Source organism: Heptranchias perlo, unplaced genomic scaffold, assembly GCF_035084215.1.
Source record: "Heptranchias perlo isolate sHepPer1 unplaced genomic scaffold, sHepPer1.hap1 HAP1_SCAFFOLD_348, whole genome shotgun sequence".
Classification (NCBI taxonomy): domain Eukaryota; kingdom Metazoa; phylum Chordata; class Chondrichthyes; order Hexanchiformes; family Hexanchidae; genus Heptranchias; species Heptranchias perlo.
In genome coordinates this window covers 187,501-195,000 of record NW_027139360.1, presented here as the reverse complement: position 1 = coordinate 195,000, position 7,500 = coordinate 187,501, and positions in this window count along the sequence as shown.

The window sequence follows — 7,500 nt, the reverse complement described above, 5'->3', positions numbered from 1 at the left end:
ACCTGTCAGTCAATGAGTTGTCACCAATGCAGTTGGTTAATGAGTTGCCAAATGTAAAGTTGGTTAATGAGTTGCCAAATATAAATTTGGTTAATGAGTTGCCACTTCAACTTTTCACTGCGGTTGGTTACAGTTAGTGTTCTCGGGCTTAATAGTCGCCCAAGGGGGTGTATAGCGGTCGATGGCCGTTGTGGAGTGCGTTTATTGTGGGTTGATTTTGACTTTGCCTCGCTGGTGGAATTTGTGGGAGGCAGGCAAGGGGATTGGTGTGGGTTGGTTGGCCGGAAGGGAGCTGCTTGCATTGGGGTGTTATCCTGACTTTGTTTCGCTGGTGAGAGTAGGCAGCGGCAGGCAGGCAAGCGGAATGTCGTGTGGGGTGCAGTGAGAGGTTGTAATGACGCTGCTTTGCAGCTGACCATGTGCCCTGATTTGTGACGCCCGTTTGGAGGCTTATATCTCAGGAAGGCCGAGGCCGATTTCCTCCGGGTGTGGCTCGTTGCGTGGAGTAGGAGGAGGCGCAGCGTACGGTACCGAGCACTCGGAGGTGCGGTGCTGCCCGCCGGAGTGACAGCGAAAGGCTGCGCACCGCTTTCCGCCTGGTAACTCGGCGTCCGTGAGACCGACCGACTCCGCTTTATCGCCGGAGCTAGAGTGGGGCAAGGGGCACGTTTGGGTACTGGAACGATCACGTTCGCACACCGGGAAGTCGAGTGCCGGGTCTCGAAACGGAGCCGGGTCGGCCCAATTTAAAACGGAGAATAGAGTGCTGCCCTCTGCGGGTGAAAACCTGGAAGTACGTTGGTTAATGATTTCCAGTTCACCCCGCTTGGTCAGGCCCACTCGGAGGCGGATAACTCCGGAACGCCGAGGCCGATTTCCTCCGGGTATGGCTCGTTGCGTGCGGCAGGAGGCGGCGCAGCGTACGGTACCGAGCACTCGGAGATGCGGTGCAGCCCGCCGGAGTGACAGCGAAAGGCTGCGCACCGCTTTCCGCCTGCTAACTCGGCGTCCGTGAGACCGACCGACTTCGCTTTACCGCCGGAGCTAGAGTGGGGCAAGGGGCACGGTTGAGTACCGGAAGGATGACGTTCGCACACCGGGAAGTCGAGTGCCGGGCCGCTGAAAGCGAGCTCGGGGCCCCGGTTTGTCCGTCCCACCCGGAGGCCCATATCTCCGGAAGGCACAGGCCGATTTCCTCCGGGTATGGCTCGTTGTGTGCGGCCGGACCAGGCGCAGCGGACGGTACCGAGCACTCGGAGGTCCGGCGCTGCCCGCCGGAGGTACAGCGAAAGGCTGCAAACCACTTTCCGCCGCCTCCCTCCGCGGGCGTGAGACCGACGGTCATCGGGTTTGGTTCCGCGGCTCGAGCAGGACGAGGGGCAGCGAACGGTACCGGAACGAACCCGGTCGCACACCGGGAAGTCGAGTGCCGGGTCTCGAAACGGAGCCGGGTCGGCCCAGTTTAAAACGGAGAAGAGAGTGCTGCCCTCTGCGGGTGAAAACCTGGAAGTACGTTGGTTAATGATTTCCAGTTCACCCCGCTTGGTCAGGCCCACTCGGAGGCGGATAACTCCGGAACGCCGAGGCCGATTTCCTGCGGGTATGGCTCGTTGCGTGCGGCAGGAGGCGGCGCAGCGTACGGTACCGAGCACTCGGAGGTGCGGTGCTGCCCGCCGGAGTGCCAGCGAAAGGCTGCGCACCGCTTTCCGCCTGGTAACTCGGCGTCCGTGAGACCGACCGACTCCGCTTTAGCACCGGAGCTAGAGTCGGGCAAGGGGCACCGTCGGGTACCGGAACGATGACGTTCGCACACCGGGAAGTCGAGTGCCGGGCCGCCGAAAGCGAGCAGGGTGCCACCGCTCGGGGCCCCGGTTTGTCCGTCCCACCCGCAGGCCCATATCTCCGGACGGCACAGGCCGATTTCCACCGGGTATGGCTCGTCGTGTGCGGCCGGACCAGGCGCAGCGGACGGTACCGAGCACTCGGAGGTCGGGCGCTGCGCGCCGGAGGTACAGCGAAAGGCTGCAAACCACTTTCCGCCGCCTCCCTCCGCGGGCGTGAGCCCGACGGTCGTCGGGTTTGTTTCCGCGGCTAGAGCAGGACGAGGGGCAGCGAACGGTACCGGAACGAACCCTGTCGCACACCGGGAAGTCGAGTGCCGGGCCGCCGAAAGCGTGCTCGGGTCCCCGGTTTGTCTGTCCCACCCGGAGGCTGATATCTGAGGAAGTCCGAGGCCGATTTCCTCCGGCTAACTCGGCGGGCAATGTGTCCCCCCCCCCTACCCCCCACCATCTTCGGCTGATTACCGTGGCTGGACCGGATCAAGGAGCAACGGAACCGTGCCAGAACGATGTCGGTCGGACGGCGTGAACTGATAGTGCCGAGGCCGGAAACCGAGCCGGAAATGTGCACCGATTTATTGGTCCCACTCGCAGGCCCATATCTCCGGAAGGCCGAGGCCGATTTCCTCCGGGTATGGTTCGCTGCGTGCAGCCGGAAGGGGAGCAGCGGACGGCACTGAGCAGCCGGAGGTGCGGCGCTGCCCGCCGGAGCTGCAAGCGAAAGGCTGCGCACCGCTTTCCGCTGGCTAACTCGGCGGCCGTCAGGCCGACCGACTCCGCTTCAGCACGGGAGCTAGAGTCGGGCAAGGGGCACCGAAGGGTACCGGAAGGATCACGTTCGGACACCGGGAAGTCGAGTGCCGGGCCGCCGAAAGCGAGCTCGGGGCCCCGGTTTGTCCGTCCCACCCGGAGGCCCATATCTCGAGAAGGCACAGGCCGATTTCCTCCGGGTTGGGCTCGCTGCGTGCGGCCGGACGAGGCGCAGCGAACGGTACCGAGCACTCGGAGGTGCGGCGCTGCCCGGCGGAGGTACAGCGAAAGGCTGCAAACCGCTTTCCGCCTCCTCTCCCCTCGGGCGTGAGACCGACGGTCGTCTGGTTTGCTTCCGCGGCAAGAGCAGGACGAGGGGCACCGAGCGGTACCAGAACGAACCCGGTCGCACACCGGGATGTCGAGTGCCCGGCCCAAACCCGCTACCCCCCACCCCCCCAACACCCGAAAGCGAGCCCCGGTTTGTGGATTAAAAGTGAAGCGGCAAAGATTTGTAAAACAGCGTGAAATGATGAACCAGAAGCCCAAAGTAATGGTGGGAATAAAAGTTCCGAAATGTGAAATGGTGAACCAGAAGTTGTGTGAACTGTTTAACCCAAAGTGGCAAAAATGGATTAAAAGGGGTGAAATGATCGACCGCAAAGCAGGGCAAGCATTAAACAAAAGCAGCAGCATTTTTTAAAAAGGGACAAATGGTTTACCAGAATCCCAAAAGAATGCTCAGAGACTTAAGTGCCAAAGGGGAAATGGTTAACCAGTAGCTGGGTGAACTGTTTAACCAAAAGTGGGAAAAAGGATTAAAAGGGGTGAAATGATTAACCAGAAGGCGAAAGCAATGTGCCGCGTCAAAGTCCTAAAGGGGAAAAGGTTGACCATAAAGCAGGGAAATGATTAAACCAAAGCAGAAAAATTCAGTAAAAAGGGGCAAATGGTTAACCAGAAGTTGGGTGAACTGCTTAACCAAAAGTGGGAAAGAGGATTAAAAGGGGAGAAATGTTGAACCAGATGTCGAAAACAATGCGCGGCGATGAAGTCTGAAAGAGGAAAAGGTTGACCGCAAAGCAGGGAAAGGATTAAACAGAAGCAGCAATATCTTTTAAAAAGGGACAAATGGTGAACCAGAATCCCAAAAGAATGCTCAGAGACTTAAGTCCCAAAGGGGCAAATGGTTAACCAGAAGCTGGGTGAACTGTTTAACCAAAAGTGGGAAAAAGGATTAAAATGTTGTGAAATGATTAACCAGAAGGCGAAAGCAAAGTGCGGCGGCGAAGTCCTAAAGGGGAAAAGGTTGACCATAAAGCAGGGAAATGATTAAACAAAAGCAGAAAAATTCAGTAAGAAGGGGCAAATGGTTAACCAGAAGTTGGGTGAACTGCTTAACCAAAAGTGGGAAAAAGGATTAAAAGGGGAGAAATGTTTAACCAGATGTCGAAAACAATGCGCGGCGATGAAGTCTGAAAGAGGAATAGGTCGACCGCAAAGCAGGGAAATGATTAAACAAAAGCAGAAAAATTCAGTAAAAAGGGGCAAATGGTGAACCAGAAGCTGGGTGAACTGCTTAACCAAAAGTGGGAAAAAGGATTAAAAGGGGAGAAATGTTGAACCAGATGTCGAAAACAAGGTGCGGCGATGAAGTCTGAAAGAGGAATAGGTCGACCGCAAAGCAGGGAAAGGTTTAATCAAAAGCAGCAATATCTTTTAAAAAGGGACAAATGGTGAACCAGAATCACAAAAGAATGCTCAGAGACTTAAGTCCCAAAGGGGAAATGGTTAACCAGTAGCTGGGTGAACTGTCCAACCCAAAGTGGGAAAAAGGATTAAAAGGGGTGAAATGATTAACCAGGAGGCTAAAGCAATGTGCCGCGGTGAAGTCCTAAAGGGGAAAAGGTTGACCAGAAAGCAGGGAAAGCATTAAACAAAAGCGGCAACATTTTTTAAAAAGTGGCAAATGGTTAACCAGAATCCCAAAAGAATGCTCAGAGACTTAAGTCCCAAAGGGGAAATGGTGAACCAGAAGCTGGGTGAACTGGTGAACCAAAAGTGGGAAAAAGGATTAAAAGGGGAGAAATGTTTAACCAGAAGGCAAAAGCAAAGTGCGGCGGCGAAGTCCAAAAGGGGAAAAGGTTGACAAGAAAGCAGGGAAATGATTAAACCAAAGCGGAAAAATTCAGTGAAATGGGGCAAATGGTTAACCAGAAGCTGGGTGAAATGGTTAACCAAAAGTGGCAAAAAAAGATTTAAAGGGGAAAAATGATTAACCAGAAGTCGACAACAATGCGCGGCGATGAAGTCTGAAAGGGGAAAGGTTGACCACATAGCAGGGAAACGATTAAACAAAAGCGGCAAAATTTTTTAAAAAGTGGCAAATGATTAACCAGAATCCCAAAAGAATGCTCAGAGACTAAGTCCCAAAGGGGAAATGGTTAACCAGAAGCTGGGGGAAATGGTTAACCAAAAGTTGCAAAAATGATTAAAAGGGGTGAAATGATTAACCAGGAGGCTGAAGCAATGTGCCGCGGTGAAGTCCTAAAGGGGAAAAGGTTGACCAGAAAGCAGGGAAAGCATTAAACAAAAGCGGCAACATTTTTAAAAAAGTGGCAAATGATTAACCAGAATCCCAAAAGAATGCTCAGAGACTAAGTCCCAAAGGGGAAATGGTTAACCAGAAGCTGGGGGAAATGGTTAACCAAAAGTTGCAAAAATGATTAAAAGGGGTGAAATGATTAACCAGGAGGCTGAAGCAATGTGCCGCGGTGAAGTCCTAAAGGGGAAAAGGTTGACCAGAAAGCAGGGAAAGCATTAAACAAAAGCGGCAACATTTTTAAAAAAGTGGCAAATGATTAACCAGAATCCCAAAAGAATGCTCAGAGACTAAGTCCCAAAGGGGAAATGGTTAACCAGAAGCTGGGGGAAATGGTTAACCAAAAGTTGCAAAAATGATTAAAAGGGGTGAAATGATTAACCAGGAGGCTAAAGCAATGTGCCGCGGTGAAGTCCTAAAGGGGAAAAGGTTGACCAGAAAGCAGGGAAAGCATTAAACAAAAGCGGCAACATTTTTTAAAAAGTGGCAAATGGTTAACCAGAATCCCAAAAGAATGCTCAGAGACCAAGTCCCAAAGGGGAAATGGTTAACCAGAAGCTGGGGGAAATGGTTAACCAAAAGTTGCAAAAATGATTAAAAGGGGTGAAATGATTAACCAGGAGGCTAAAGCAATGTGCCGCGGTGAAGTCTGAAAGAGGGAAAGGTTGACCAGAAAGCATTAAACAAAAGTGGCAACATTTTAAAATAATTGGCAAATGGTTAACCAGAATCCCAAAAGAATGCTCAGAGACTAAGTCCCAAAGGGGAAATGGTTAACCAGAAGCTGGGGGAAATGGTTAACCAAAAGTTGCAAAAATGATTAAAAGGGGTGAAATGATTAACCAGGAGGCTAAAGCAATGTGCCGCGGTGAAGTCCTAAAGGGGAAAAGGTTGACCAGAAAGCAGGGAAAGCATTAAACAAAAGCGGCAACATTTTTTAAAAAGTGGCAAATGGTTAACCAGAATCCCAAAAGAATGCTCAGAGACCAAGTCCCAAAGGGGAAATGGTTAACCAGAAGCTGGGGGAAATGGTTAACCAAAAGTTGCAAAAATGATTAAAAGGGGTGAAATGATTAACCAGGAGGCTGAAGCAATGTGCCGCGGTGAAGTCCTAAAGGGGAAAAGGTTGACCAGAAAGCAGGGAAAGCATTAAACAAAAGCGGCAACATTTTAAAAAAAGTGGCAAATGGTTAACCAGAATCCCAAAAGAATGCTCAGAGACTAAGTCCCAAAGGGGAAATGGTTAACCAGAAGCTGGGTGAAATGGTTAACCAAAAGTTGCAAAATTGATTAAAAGGGGTGAAATGATTAACCAGGAGGCTAAAGCAATGTGCCGCGGTGAAGTCCTAAAGGGGAAAAGGTTGACCAGAAAGCAGGGAAAGCATTAAACAAAAGCAGCATCATTTTTAAAAAAGGGGCAAATGGTTAACCAAAATCACAAAAGAATGCTCAGAGACTAAGTCCCAAAGGGGAAATGGTTAACCAGAAGCTGGGGGAAATGGTTAACCAAAAGTTGCAAAAATGATTAAAAGGGGTGAAATGATTAACCAGGAGGCTAAAGCAATGTGCCGCGGTGAAGTCTGAAAGAGGGAAAGGTTGACCAGAAAGCATTAAACAAAAGTGGCAACATTTTTAAAAAAGTGGCAAATGATTAACCAGAATCCCAAAAGAATGCTCAGAGACTAAGTCCCAAAGGGGAAATGGTTAACCAGAAGCTGGGGGAAATGGTTAACCAAAAGTTGCAAAAATGATTAAAAGGGGTGAAATGATTAACCAGGAGGCTAAAGCAATGTGCCGCGGTGAAGTCTGAAAGAGGGAAAGGTTGACCAGAAAGCATTAAACAAAAGCGGCAACATTTTTTAAAAATTGGCAAATGATTAACCAGAATCCCAAAAGAATGCTCAGAGACTAAGTCCCAAAGGGGAAATGGTTAACCAGAAGCTGGGTGAAATGGTTAACCAAAAGTTGCAAAAATGATTAAAAGGGGTGAAATGATCAACCAGAAGTCGAAAATAATGTGCGGCGATGAAGTCCTAAGTGGGAAAAGTTACCCAGAAGGCAGGGAAATGATCAAACGAAAGCAGCCAAAAAATTATTAAAAGAGGGGAACTGATGAACCAAAAGGTGAGAAACGGCCCGCAGAGACTAAGTCCAAAACGGGAACTGGTGAACCGGAAATGATTAACCAAAAACTAAGTCCGAAGAGGGAACTGGTAAACCAGAACTGAGTAACCCGATTTTTAAAATTAATTATAAATGGGGAAACGATTGAGCAAAAGGCGGAAATTAAGTCACAGGGACCAGGTC